The 13,586-nt window shown below is 41.9% G+C and overlaps 1 protein-coding gene and 1 long non-coding RNA gene across 49 annotated transcripts in view; one reads left to right on the top strand and one right to left on the bottom strand.

The window, feature by feature from the left end:
- Positions 1-13,586, top strand: part of LOC141782345 (uncharacterized) — a 221,876-nt gene that overhangs the window by 159,266 nt on the left and 49,024 nt on the right. The gene's annotated exons all lie outside the window — the stretch shown is intronic.
- Positions 1-13,586, bottom strand: part of clasp1a (cytoplasmic linker associated protein 1a) — a 103,788-nt gene that overhangs the window by 85,065 nt on the left and 5,137 nt on the right. The gene's annotated exons all lie outside the window — the stretch shown is intronic.

Genomic DNA, 13,586 nt, shown 5'->3' with positions numbered 1-13,586 from the left:
TGCATCTCTGCATTTCATTCCTTGGTTTCATCCTTGCAAGTGGGTAGTATCAGCAAATAGCAAACCCTGGCTTAAAACATATCATTCACACACAATTAGCTCTTGGATAGGCTAGTTGTAGAAGCGTATCAGATGTTTCATCAGCTGAGGAGACAGAGTACCATCTTTGCCATGAAGTACCATTACACATGAATATGATCATCAGTCTAGACTGCGGTCTTCCCTCAGTTCATTACATTTTGCTAAGATGGAAAACATAGTAACTCCTGGCTATCAGATGTCCACATCAATCTCTTTATACCCACAATGCCTTGCTTTTTTGGCTTAAACAGGCCTGCACAAACAAACTAACCTCTCTCCCATTTTTGTACATTCATTCCATTCTCTGTTCCCCTTCCCGTCATGGAGATGGGGTTTTATTGCAGTTTAACTCCCATGGATGTAACAACAGAACTGAAGCAAGATCAGTTTGTTCCAGTTTGTAATTGCTCTTTTATTCTGAAGTTCGTACCTCTGCCTTAATAAAAGTTTCAGGCAACCCTATCCAACCCAGGACCAATTGGTTTTCACTTATTTTTTAGAACAGTGAGTTTAGTTTACTGGTATAACTTTGACCTGCATGGGACCTACCTACAGGACCTTTCTGACAAAGCAAAACCTTCTTCGGCCTGCTGCACTGCCACGTTGATCCAAATGTTCCTTCAGTCATTGTTGAAAATAATCCATATTAAATATAAATTGTATCTGTTTTTTGTGATCAAGTTTTTATTGTTTTGTATCTTAAAACTAAATAGACCGTGGAACAATGAATCATCATCCCAAATACGTAGTGTCTACCTCTGCGGTTTGTTCACAACTTGTAGTAGCTAGAATACAAATCATTATGTGCATGCTCTTTTCTAATGAATCAACCTCACATATTAGTCTTCAAAGTTTTGCAGTTTAAAGAAATTTGACCTTTACTGCATAAGTGATTGTCCTTTTGTTCTTTTCAATAAATCAAGAAAGGATTCCTGCTTAAGAAAGATCTTTTTATCTCCAAATGAAATGACTGATGAACACTTAAAAAAATCTGGAGGAATATGAGACACTCAATAGGCCACTGGAAACACATTTTCTGACCTCCGTTGAGTCACGAAAGATACACGTCACCCCTCTATAAAGGAGCATGCTGAAGCACAACCACATAGACAGACTGTCAGCCATACATCCACCAACAACAACTGCATCAGAGGGTTTAGGCATCAGTCTACAAAAGGATTCAGATATGCTACTGCGTTGCCTGTTATGGCCCCAGCGTGGCGCTGAAGAGATTTATTGGCCCCTCATTCATCTCTCCGTGTGCTGTAATGAGAGTCGACTGGCAGAGGCAGATAGGCCCTGTGGTCTATCTCCTCTCTCCATCTGCCAGACAGTTGTGCTCATTAATTGCCAACCGATTGTTGCTGAAAGGAATTTCAAATTCAATTTACATTCACAGCCTTTAGGAAGACCAACAGAGAAAGCATATCTCACAAATTACAAATATTAGAAATTGAATAAAAAATTGCTGGAAAAAAAATCAAATCAAACTGCGTCTCACATGCAACAATGGCATGCAAGGACCTGATGAACTGGGAGATTGCAACACGGAACTGCTATCTTAACTCGGAAAAAAATCCTTGAGTTGAGCAGATTAAATAAGAGAGCAGATTATATGGGGTTGGCGCCGCCGAGGGTGCCACCACTGGACAGATTTGTACTGGCAGTGTTGGGGGGGGGGCATTAGGACATAGGGATTTACAGCTGCTGCTGCTGCTGCTGCTGCTGCTGCTGCTGCTGCTGCTGTTAGTGACAATGATGGTGGCTGTGGTTGTGACACACAAAGGAATCATCATTTGCACAGTGCAATCTGTAAAAACGCCAGGAAAGCGGAGATTGCATTCAGTGAGAGAGAGAGATAACAAAGGAGGTGGGAGGTTTCTCAGGGTTAAAAATAGGGCGGGATCGGTTGAGGACCGGTATAGAGAGTGAGAGGAGGAAAGGGAAACTGTATGTGTGTGGGAAAGAATCAATGTGTGAGAAAAGCCATAGAGACAGATAATATGAAAGGATAAAAAGAGAGCATAGACAGAAAGACAGAAGAGAAGACGGAACAGAAAACAGAAAAAAAGGGCATCAGCGGGAGGTCCATCACTCTCTGCAATCCTCTTCCTCCTCATCCTCACTGCTCCTCCCTCTCTCATCCATTGCTGCGTCATTAGCATCATGGCGCAGCCCTGTTGCTGAGCTGGCTCTGCTATCATTGGACACACATACATAAACGTGTACTACTATACTCTGCAACTCTGCTCTGGCAGCCCTGTACACAGACACACATACACCACAGGCAGGGAGGTTCACTTCACATCATTGGTTTAAAAGGGTATTCTAACCAGAATTAGTTTTGATTCAGCCATGTAAGGTTAGACAATGTAAAATGTTACCCCCCTCTTCCCTCTTATTAGGAGTTGAAGTTTGAGCAAAATGTATTTCCTGCCTTCAATTTGCATGTTATCCCTGAGTCTGCATGCGTTTCCCTCAGAATTACATAAAATACAATACTGTATGTGTTAGCTCTGTAGCGGACAGATGTGCCCCATTTATAACCCAAAGCATGCTGGGACAGGCTCCAGACCCAAAACCTTTGAACGTCTATATGATTACTTAACCTTCTTTGGCAATGGCTTGATTAAAACAAGAATTCTGCCTAAACCATTTTCTTTAGATTTACTTGAAAATTAGATTGAGCCAAGGTGTTTCTCTGTAGCAAACTGAATTTACCGACACTAAAATTCATGGAGATAAATTGTTTTATGCTGACCTCTTGTGTTTTACGGATTAACCCAATTACGACTGCAGCAAATATCACATAAAGGACTAATTCCACCCATTAATCGCAGACTTAAACCATGTGGTCCCTACCACACTAAACACACAGAGCTCAGAGATATTGTCAGAATTAAAGGTGCTGAATGCGAGATTGGGAGCAAATCTATTGCCTCCGCACGGCTGCACGACTGCGTTATCAACTGTAACCGCTGTATGAGAGCAGTGCGGAGTGTTGGCCGTGAGCTAGCCAGTGGGGCACGCTAACATGCACTAACGTAGACTAAAACCACGCACGGCCAGCCGGCTATGTCAACAAAGCACAGAGAAGCTCTGATTACAACACACACAGAGGGAGAGAGACTTCATTCTCTGCTCAGGTAGACATTACTCCTGTACATCTTTACATGGACAATAGTTGTTTGCTACTATATTACGGATATCGTGTAGAGCACCTTTAAATGGCATAGTGTTTTCAAATACCATAATATTAATAATATGACAATATTTTGAAAATGACTAATGTTGCTTTCACCAGATATTCACACAACAGAGAATTTTAAGAGTCAGTAGAAAGTACTGGATATGATGACCAAACAATTATTAATTTGACTCAGCTAGAACTGTCTAGTAAATGGGGATACACCGATACCAATACTACATCGGATATCGGGCCGATACTGACTCAAATAGCTGAATCAGGTATCGGTGAAAATGGGGCCAATCCATTCAATTAAATTCTATGTTTATATACTATATACATTATATACTGGAATTTTAATTTCTGTTTAAGTTATGACAGATTTGTTACTGCATTAAAAAGACACCTGAATTGAATTCCTGTTAATTTTGAAGATTTTTTACCAAGTTGTTGGTGTACAATGTATTATTTTAATAACAAATAACAATTCAGTAAATTTATATCTATGTATTTATTGGTTACATTTTGTTTTACAGAGTTAGGAAAGCAATATTTAAGTCAAGCCTGATGTTGCCCTGCACATAAAAGAATGATCTCAGCCACTTCCACACATTGAGGCATACAGCTTATTAATTAACACTGGTATCGGATCGGTACTCGGTATCTGAAAAAGTCGGATCTGTGCATCCCCACTAGTAAACCCCCCAAAAATTATTACTTTTCCTTGACAAAGTAGTTTAATTAAAACAATATTCATATTATGTATTTATATCACCCATCTCTAAACAACCACAATCTCACAACAGCAAATCCCCCGTGACACAAAAAACGTGTGGCGGTGGCTGCTTTATTCATAACACACTGCATACAGACACCTCCTGACTTTACACTTTACCCAGAAAGCCTCACACAACCACTCCCACCCCATACACAAATAGACAAATGTCATAGCATGTGGAAGAACACACAAGCTCTGCATCACCCTGAAGGCTTTCCTTCATCAGTAGAGCGGAGCACTGTGTGTCGCAAGCTTTTCATCTGAGCTCTGCACAGATCTCTGCTCTCCGAGGGTTCACAAAGTTAACATGGTTTGGGATTAACAGTTAACGTGGAGCAGCGCCAAGGCTCCAAAGTCCCCCTTGAAGCTGAACTGACCGATTCACTCTGGAAATGGACTTTGAGGTTTACAAGCATGCTCGATGCACATGGGCTCATATTGTAAACATAATGTGTAAAATATGTCACTTCCAAAGATTTTCACTTTATGGAAAACTGTCAGTTTTCCATAAAGAGAATCAACTACGCAACAAGAGAGGTGTGTTTTTGTAAGAGTTTGTGTGTGTGTGTGTGTGTGTCTGTGTGTTTTGTTTGTGTGTACGCACACTTGGCTGTCAAAGGTTGATTGTATTAGCACAAGCTTTGAACAAAGGTTACAGAGGGTCCTCTATGGGTTTGCCGCTGTCATTCAAAGTGACTTCAGACATAAACACACTCTATTCCCAACTCCCCAACATCCTGATGCAGTAAATGAAAGAGAAATGCTATTGATCAAGTAGGTCCATGAGGGGGAGACAGACAAACACAGAAAGAGACAGATAGGGCAGGCTACCTCTTACACAGCCAAACTACAGCATATCTACCATCTCTACAGGTTCACGGACTTATCTGGATCATTTTGATGAGTAAAACCCAGGGCCTATTCCAATCTGGCAAATGGACTGTAGGTCTTCAGGAGACATCTCTTTGCCTAGTAACAGAGACCCGGCCCGGGACCTGAGGTGGGCCAAACTTTATTCAGTCTAATCCGAGTTTGAGAATTGTCCCGTTCTATTGCGACAGGTCTTGGGTTTGTGTGCCAACATGTCTAATACTGGAGTGGATCAGAGAACACTTGCTGTCCTTTTCAAATCAAGTCTCTTGTTTTTATTTCTTTTATTTTGTAACTTATGGATGTCACTATCTGGTAGGTTTTTCCACGGCTCAGTTTCCGATTGAAGAGCACAAACATGGACGTAATAAATAGATTCGACAAAGCCGATCCGGGCATATTTTAAAAAGGATCAGATCGGCTAAAATGAAGCCGATCAAATTGCGATCCTTTCTTTACTGTTCTCCAATGTCCATCTCAGCATGCTATAGTGTTGCAGCGCTGCTCTCCTCGGCAACAGCCGGCTTCTACAGTGTGAGCATTTTGCTGCATGTGAGGGTGAAAATTGGAGTGTGTAAGAGTGAAAAATGCTTTGGGTGCGCCGGTGATTGACTCGGATTCACGGATTCGCTAAACTCTGACGCCCATTATCATTAGCAAAGACCAGCGTAGAAAACATTCAGTTTGCAGTTTGTTTTTCGCCGTCACTCACCGTCACTCACCGCCACTTTCACCGGCTTTAAATGTCATTCTGTGTGTAACTTGATGACAGGCCAAAATTAATCCCTTACTCGTTTCTATCAAAATTAGGGTGCATATGCAGTTTTTTTAAACACGGGAAGACCCGCTAAAAAGAGGCAATAGACTCCTTTCTTATTGTCAGTAGACGAATATGCCTTTCTATTTTTTTCCTTGCTGTTGGAGGTTCGACGTCAGCCAACACCGGAAGCAGGGTTAGTAAACAGTGAAATGGTTACTACTTTATTTTTATATCTGTTACTTATTAAGTCTCTCTATCAAACTCTCAAACCAGAGATGGTGATTGTTGGAACAGTGGAAAGCCTAACAAAGACAGTTCTGATGAGTTTTATTTTGTTTCTGTCAAGTTTGAAGGAAGTATGTTATACTACGATCAGCGAGGTAAAATGACTGTTGTCTGACTGCAGTCTGGCAGCTTTGAGGAGACCATATTAGTTGTATGTTTTGTACGTTAATTATATAATTGTCCAAATCCCTGTTGATTTTATTTATCATATATTGACTTTAACGTGCGTCACGTAGCACCGCACCTGAAAAGGGGCGAAAATTAGTTTGTCCACTCGAGTGTCATGTTTCCATCACTGCTGATCGGAGCTGAAGAATACTGAGACTACTGCAGAGACATTTGTCCCGGGAATGACTGCTGATTGTAACCTTTCCCATTGAAGACTAAAGCCAGATGTTAGTGGGTGTTAGTGGGTTTTTGTTGTCTAGTGGGAAAGAGGCTTCTGTTGTCTCGTTAAAGTTCTCACTACAAGCCAGTGTCTGTACTCGTCAAAGAGGAAAATAGAAGGGTGAGAGGGCAAGGGGGGCTAAAGTGAACCTCTACCATAACGACGTAAAGTGCTAAATATTCTGATATCAATACTGCACCTCAGCTACATTACTCCTGCTTGCCTCAGGTAGCCGACTCACACCGAACAGTTTTGAACTGTATGCTTAAACTAAAGCCAACCAAGGTAAGCACTTAAAATGTCGCCAAAGGGAAATGGTTCTCTTGTCTTAATAGGCCACATTATCTGCTGTACAATATCCTGTTGAGACATCATATTCCCCCGCAGGGCAACAGAAACAGCATTTTATGAGTACAACTTCAAAGTGATGTCATTTGGCTGCACCCTCGAGCATTAAGCTGCCTGAGTGTTTGAGTACCATACAACTAATCATCTGTCCAGTTTATGATGATGCCAGCTGGTCAGTCCTCCCTACAGCCACTACGGCCTATGACTGTCCTATCCATTCTCATTGTTCCCATCCCATTGTTTCCCCCAAAATCAACTTGTACCACACTGCACTGTTCCACCATGATTCAGTTACAAAAGCCTGAAGTAAGTGAAACTCATCCCTATAATTTGACAACGGAGATGTGTTTATGTTGAAAAGAGACAACGCTTTGGTCCTGTGCTAGGACCACTCAGTCTGCAGAACAACACTTCTTATATAATACATAATGGATGGAGTCATTGTTATGATACACACGGCAAATAACGTGTGTCTCGAACCACATAACAGCTTTTTGTGTTGAAGGAAGTGAGAAAAAACGGCATAACCATCTTTTATAAAACCAAACCGTGAACGGTAATGAGAAGTAGCAAAAAAAAGCCTTCCCATACCAGGAAATAAACCGAGGCGCCAACCACTCAATGGCTCCCCAAAGACAGCACCGGTCCTCTACTCTGAATCTGAGAAACACAAGCTTGAACACATTTCACAAACACTTAGCTGAGCTGATTGGAACCCCAGGAGAGGCAGGGGTGGTCATGATGCGAGGTTCCTAAAGCCTCATCCACACTGGGAACGTCAGGAGCGCGTGGCGGCTGCGTGGCGTGGCGGCTGCGTGGCGTGGCGGCTGCGTGATACACGCGTCGGGCGTTCATACCAGCTGCATTTCAGCTGCGTGTCAGCAGTGTGTCTGCTGCGTTTCTGCTGCTGCTGTCAGCCCTTTCTTTCTACATAGAGTTTGCCTTTTAATGGCCATTTCATTTCATTATAAATATAATTTATATTTATTTTAGACCAAGAAAGGTTAAGAAACGTGTGGTAATTTGTAAATAATAGTAATAATCCACAATTAAAACTCCGTACTATATTCATTCATGGAGCTGTCCAAGTCACTCCGGCACTCTGTCCGGCACATATTTCAGAATAAAAGCCTCGTGTTAACAAATGAAAGAATTCTGTCCACAGAAAAAACACTTGAGGGCTTTAATTTTGAAATAAAAGCAAGAAGTGTTGATTTAAATCCCATACTTTATCAATTCATGGAGCTCTCCAAGTCACAGCAAGTTCCACAGCACTGACTGCTCATATTTCAAAATAAAAGCCTTGTGTTAACAAATGAAGGAATTATGTCCATAGAAAAGATGCTTGAGGGCTTTTATTTTGAAATGAAAGCAGGAAGTGTTGATTTAAAAATGAGTCTTTACTTTTTTTAATCTCCGTAACATATTCTACAGATAGACATCGAAACTGTAGTAATGTAGCGGGTATGATGTCAATATACTGTCAATAAATAACTTTCATTGTCTATTGTTGCTGTGAGACGCGCGGCACGCGTCAAAAATGGGCGAGACCTCTATTCTCTAGAAGAGACGCACATGTGACGTGTGTGACATGTCATCTTGTCATCTTCCTGTGATTGGTTCGAATGGTGTTCACCCCAGAAATGAACGGTTCCAGAGTTCACTTGACAGCAGTCCGAGACCACTCCTTCGTGGCGGACCACAGAGCGGTTGTTTGGTCCGCACCAGAGTTACAGTCTGGCGTTCACACCAACCCAAACAAACCACACCAAGGGGGTAAACGCTCCAGGGTTCAGTTCAACCGGACTAAACAAGGCTGGTATGAACGCGCCCTAAATGACTAGTTGGTGATCAGGACCAGAGGTAAAAATACTAGAAATACTAAAAAGTCTAGAGCTAAATTTTTCAGCTTGTTTTGAGCGCTTCAATGGTGCAGACCTCTTTTTTCTTCCAGTATCATAATGATGGTCATATTGCCACGCCTGTGGTCTGCTCGAGCCACAACGCCCAGACACAGCTCAACGACATTACAGGTGGCACCGGGTTGTCTGAGCGATTACTTCAAGACTCGTCAAAACCTGGAAACCGGTCCCACCAGCCTTCATTGATTTAGTCAGTAAACCAGCTCAGCTCCCGGGCTCAGCTCTGGGAGAGGAAGAGAGATGAAAATGATGGAGGGGAGAGGTGACGTGATGGATGGTTACTGACAAGAGCCGAACCCGTCGCCTGGAGGCAGGGAAGGTGTGAAAAAAAGTGAAGTACAAATCACATCCGTGTTCAATGTTTTTTTTGTGGTCCTGCAGTATTGGCGAGTTCAAAGTGGCACTAAATCTGTCAGAAAAAGTCAAGGTAATTGTCACACAGGAGGGTGCTTTCAATACAAGTGTCCATCAAATATAGTATTTTTTCTTGAGGTCTTTTCTTGCTTTTCTAATTAAAATTCTTTGAATGCCACAATCATGTTCTGTTAAAATCAAAGCATGAACTTGAATGAGAGTAAGAGGAGGCATTACTTTCAGTACAACTAAAGTAGTTTTGTTTTTGTTTGCCATTATTGAATGGTAAACTAAAAGTATGACCGAAGGAGAAGACAGCAGTGCTGATCACCATTCTAGAGTCATAACATTATTTTGTTAAATCTGCTGTCGTAAAAACACTGGAGTCAGTCGATGCTGCTGGTACGGTGATTGCAGCTTACTCAGTGTTGTGCTTTCTGTATCAGGGTCAGCTAACTGTATACAAGGGCATAAAATGATGTGATGTGTGCTCATAGGGAACTGCAAAAGTCTGAATCCTGAGATGGGCGTGGCCTCTGCATAGCACAGTCCAGAACCAAGCATTAATTGTAGAGCAGACAGGCAACATTTCACACGTCAAGCAGGGTTGTGTACAGCATGTGCACACTCAGACAACTACCGGCCTAAATTTAACCTCATCAACAGATTATCTACAAAAACCACCAGAGTGAATTTGGTGTGCTTCTGACAAACATGCCGCTGACTCGCTCGCTCTTGCTTCCTCAACAGCGCCACACCTCTGCCTTTAGCTGATCAGTAGGTGTATGCAGACATGTTTCGAGTTGATTTGGCTACTGAAACCACAGCTGGGATGCGGCTGCTGACTCGACACACCCCGAGATGGATGGGGTCGCACAGAAGGAAATCGCTCTGGAAAATGACAACTGCACCAAGAGGTGTCCATCTACTGCACACATGACTCTCTTCGTTTGAAATTGCATGTGCATGAATCATTAAATTGCTCCATTTAGAAACAGTCAGACTAGCCTGGCAACAGCAATCACTGATGTTCATGCTTTCTGCTCCTTTAAGAGGGGCATTTCCAAGGCTTAGCTGATCACATTGCACACAAATACCAGTTTGTTCAACTTCAGTGTCTCATTGCAGTCATTTGTAGGGCCGTCGCAAATACCATTTTTTTTAGGCTTCGAAGATTCGTTGAGAAATAATCAACAGTATTCAAAGCTTTGGGACAGTGCCGCTGCCGTACTGTACACACACCCACCTCTACACATAACAAACAGCGATATCAGTCTGAGAATAAGTAATAATAATTCATTAACATTAATTAACATTATGGTTCCCTTATAGCATTGGGTTTAAATCTGAAATATTGCCAAATATTAAAGTCTCTTGTCCCGTGTGTCTGAGCTGAGACTCCATACGGAGCAGATGCGTTCAATTTCAGTTTGTAGTGTCCGTCGTCCGACCATCCATTGACAACATGCCGCTGATACGCCAAAATGAGCTAAATTGGTTTTATTTCTGTTAGCAAAAAATCAAAACGACGGTGGGTAATTGTTATTTATTATTTAAATAATAAATCATGCACCAACAACTTGGCAAAAAAAATCTTCAAAATTAACAGGAATTACAATTCAAGTGTAAACCTTTTTAATGCAGCAACAAATTGGTCAAAACTTAAACAGGAATTTAAATTCCAGTCTATAATGTGTATAGTATATAAACATAGAATTTAATTTAATAGATCGGCCCCATTGTCACCGATACCCGATGCAGCTATTTGAGTCAGTATCGGCCAGATATCCGATCCTGTATCGGTGCATCCCTATATATAAAAGCACTTTAGAAGAGTTTTTGTAGGACTTCCATACAGTCATTCATTTCTGTGAGATATTAACTTGACTATTCAATGAATTCTTCCTTAGATTTAGAAACACTTTTGATTTGATTTTCCCAGGTTGAACAAATCTACTGTGGTATGCTATGTTATGTTATGTTAAGGATGAAATCCTCTGTCAGTATCTTGCATACTAGATTACATTATAAAAGTTTAGCTGGAGCAGGTGCTGTGTCAGCGAGCACACCTGAGACTAGCCAAACAAAAGTATACTGTCAGTTTACATGCAAACATACCATAATGCTTAGCCAGTTTACAGCCTGAAGCTTCCTTAAACATTAACACAAAAAACTGCTAATGCAAAATGTCCACCCTATGTACTCATGCTTGAGAGTGTAAAAAAAAAAGAACCTTGGTGGAGCCTTTTGTTATGTTTGAATATCACAATTTAATTTTGTTCAAGAAAAAATATCTCATGTTATACTGTAGACCCAAACTAAATGTTAGTTTGACGTCATGTTAAACCCCGTCCAGTCAGGGATATACCAAGGCCTGTTGAAGGAGGCTGGGACACGGGCGGACACGGGTTTTGGGGTGTGGGGTATAACACATGCGCAGTGTAACTGAAGCTGCGGTCGTGCGTTGCGATTGGCTTAATTTCTTGGAGTGCAGACCAGACTTTACTGCGCATGTGTTGCACCCCAAACATATGACGCGTTGATGACGCGTGACCCAGCCTCTTTCAACAGGCCCTGGGATATACAAAGAAAAGTACACTGAGTGATTCTGTTCCTCTGTAAATAAGAGTTTTTAGCTACACTTGAAGTGTGAGCTAACCAGTATGGCAGTACAACAATCTAACGTCTGTTATCCAAACACTAACGGTATGTGCAGCAAAGAAAACACACTGAATGGTACAGTGAAGTTTAGGTTTAGGAGAGTGTAAAAGACTGTAAAGCTCTTTCTTTAAACAGTGGCCTGGTATTAGAGGCATCCACCCAAAGCACCATTTATGGCAAATGAATCCATCAGCCCCTCTCTCTCTCTCTCTCTCTCTCTCTCTCTCTCTCAAACTAAATAGTTTCCACATTAGTTGCCAAGTGATCAGCTAGGCCTGGGCTGAGGATACTGCCTGTGTTGGGCTAACTAACAACACGAGTAGTGCCGGTTAGAAAGTAGAGATGTGTTCGTCTATCAGCCCTTAAGAAGAGGAAACGTCATCACCTGCTTTTGACAGGCTGACTCATACTAAACATAGGCTAAAGAGAGAACAGTTGTGTTTTCTAACCTTGCATCTTTTGAGCAGTGCTTACTAGGAAAGATGATTTGATGCAGACTTTGAGGCCACTGTTTGGCACAATGTAGGGAGCTTTGTCTGCTACCACAAGTAGTGACTCCTCTTTGTGAAGCTCTATATCAGCCGGCTCAGGCTTTCCAATACCTTGAGCTGTAACCGGGCCAGATCCAATGAAGCTTCTCTTGCTCCGTGTCCTAAACTCGCATTTTTCAAACTCTTCCTAGCCTCTCATCACCATTTTCTCTCAGGCATGTGCCAGACTTCTGGCAGCAAAAATGCAGCAGTGCAACATAGCCTACATGGTAATTTGAAGCACACAAAAACTTCCATGCACAACAAACAGGGCATCATAGCACTGAGACTGCAGAGACAGAGAGCTACAGTATGTAGGGTAGTGGGGGCAGGCTCGGCTTTGTTCGGGCAGATATCTCTGACATTTTGAGGCCCACATGACGCAAAAGCAGCATATCCTGACATGAAATCAGAGCTTTAGTAAACAATGTGTTCTAACAGTTACGGCAGAGTAAGCAACCTGTGGCTGGGCACTGAGAGAACTGCTGATGTAATCACATTGCCGGGTCAGATACAAATTTGCCCTAGATTGAACTCCAAAATAAAGCACAATCAATCACAGAAGAAGAATGTGAGCCAGTTCTATGGTGAAGGAAAACAATAATGCTACGTGCTTTTGCCTGCTTGAGAACATTTTGCTTTACTGCACGACAGTCAGAAAAACTTCCTCCTTAAACAAACTAGAAAAGGCCATTATATGGCTGTACAATAATATGGAAGTGCAGTCTAAACACAGAAACGAAACAGAGGATTCTGCAACAAGCACACACTGTAGCATCGATGTTTACAAGTTGCTCTATTTGATTCAAAGGCCAGTAGCATCTATCAGTGTTTCCCCTATATTTAGGCCACTGCTATAATTCCACACGATCGTTAATATCCTCTGCTCTGTGCGGGGCTTAGCCTCTCCCCACATCCACACCAACACCCAAACACACACACACACACACGGAGCAGAGGACATGCAGGTGAAGTGAAGATAACGTAGGTCGCACCGGTTACAAACAAGCTTGGAAGTGAACTACACGCTAACGTGCTGTCGGATTTTGTGTTTTTCGCCAGACTCCATTTAAAAAAAATAGCGTTTTAAATGCTACATTGATTGTCAGCAACCGGTCATATGATAACTTAGGAGGCAATTTGGCCTTGTGTGCCCTGATTCATTTGGCATGCAGTTAACACACCAGTCATACTTTAGTTTTAATGAAAACTGACATTGCATTTGCTCCTGGTGTTCTTCAACGCCTGATGTGAAGAGTGGTTCATGTGGATTTTGGAAAGTAACTGATAAATAGGGCTGTTGCAGTGAAGGAACAGCGCAATATGCGGTATTATTGCAATTTATTTATCTATTTAATTCGAAAAATTCCTTAATTTATCCTGATTTTAGTGCTGTAAAAACAAGCCTCATTGTTAGGCCAT

Source organism: Sebastes fasciatus, chromosome 14 (assembly GCF_043250625.1).
Source record: "Sebastes fasciatus isolate fSebFas1 chromosome 14, fSebFas1.pri, whole genome shotgun sequence".
Lineage (NCBI taxonomy): Eukaryota > Metazoa > Chordata > Actinopteri > Perciformes > Sebastidae > Sebastes > Sebastes fasciatus.
The sequence above is the reverse complement of the archived record's forward strand: the minus strand, read 5'-3'. Positions and strand labels throughout refer to the sequence as shown.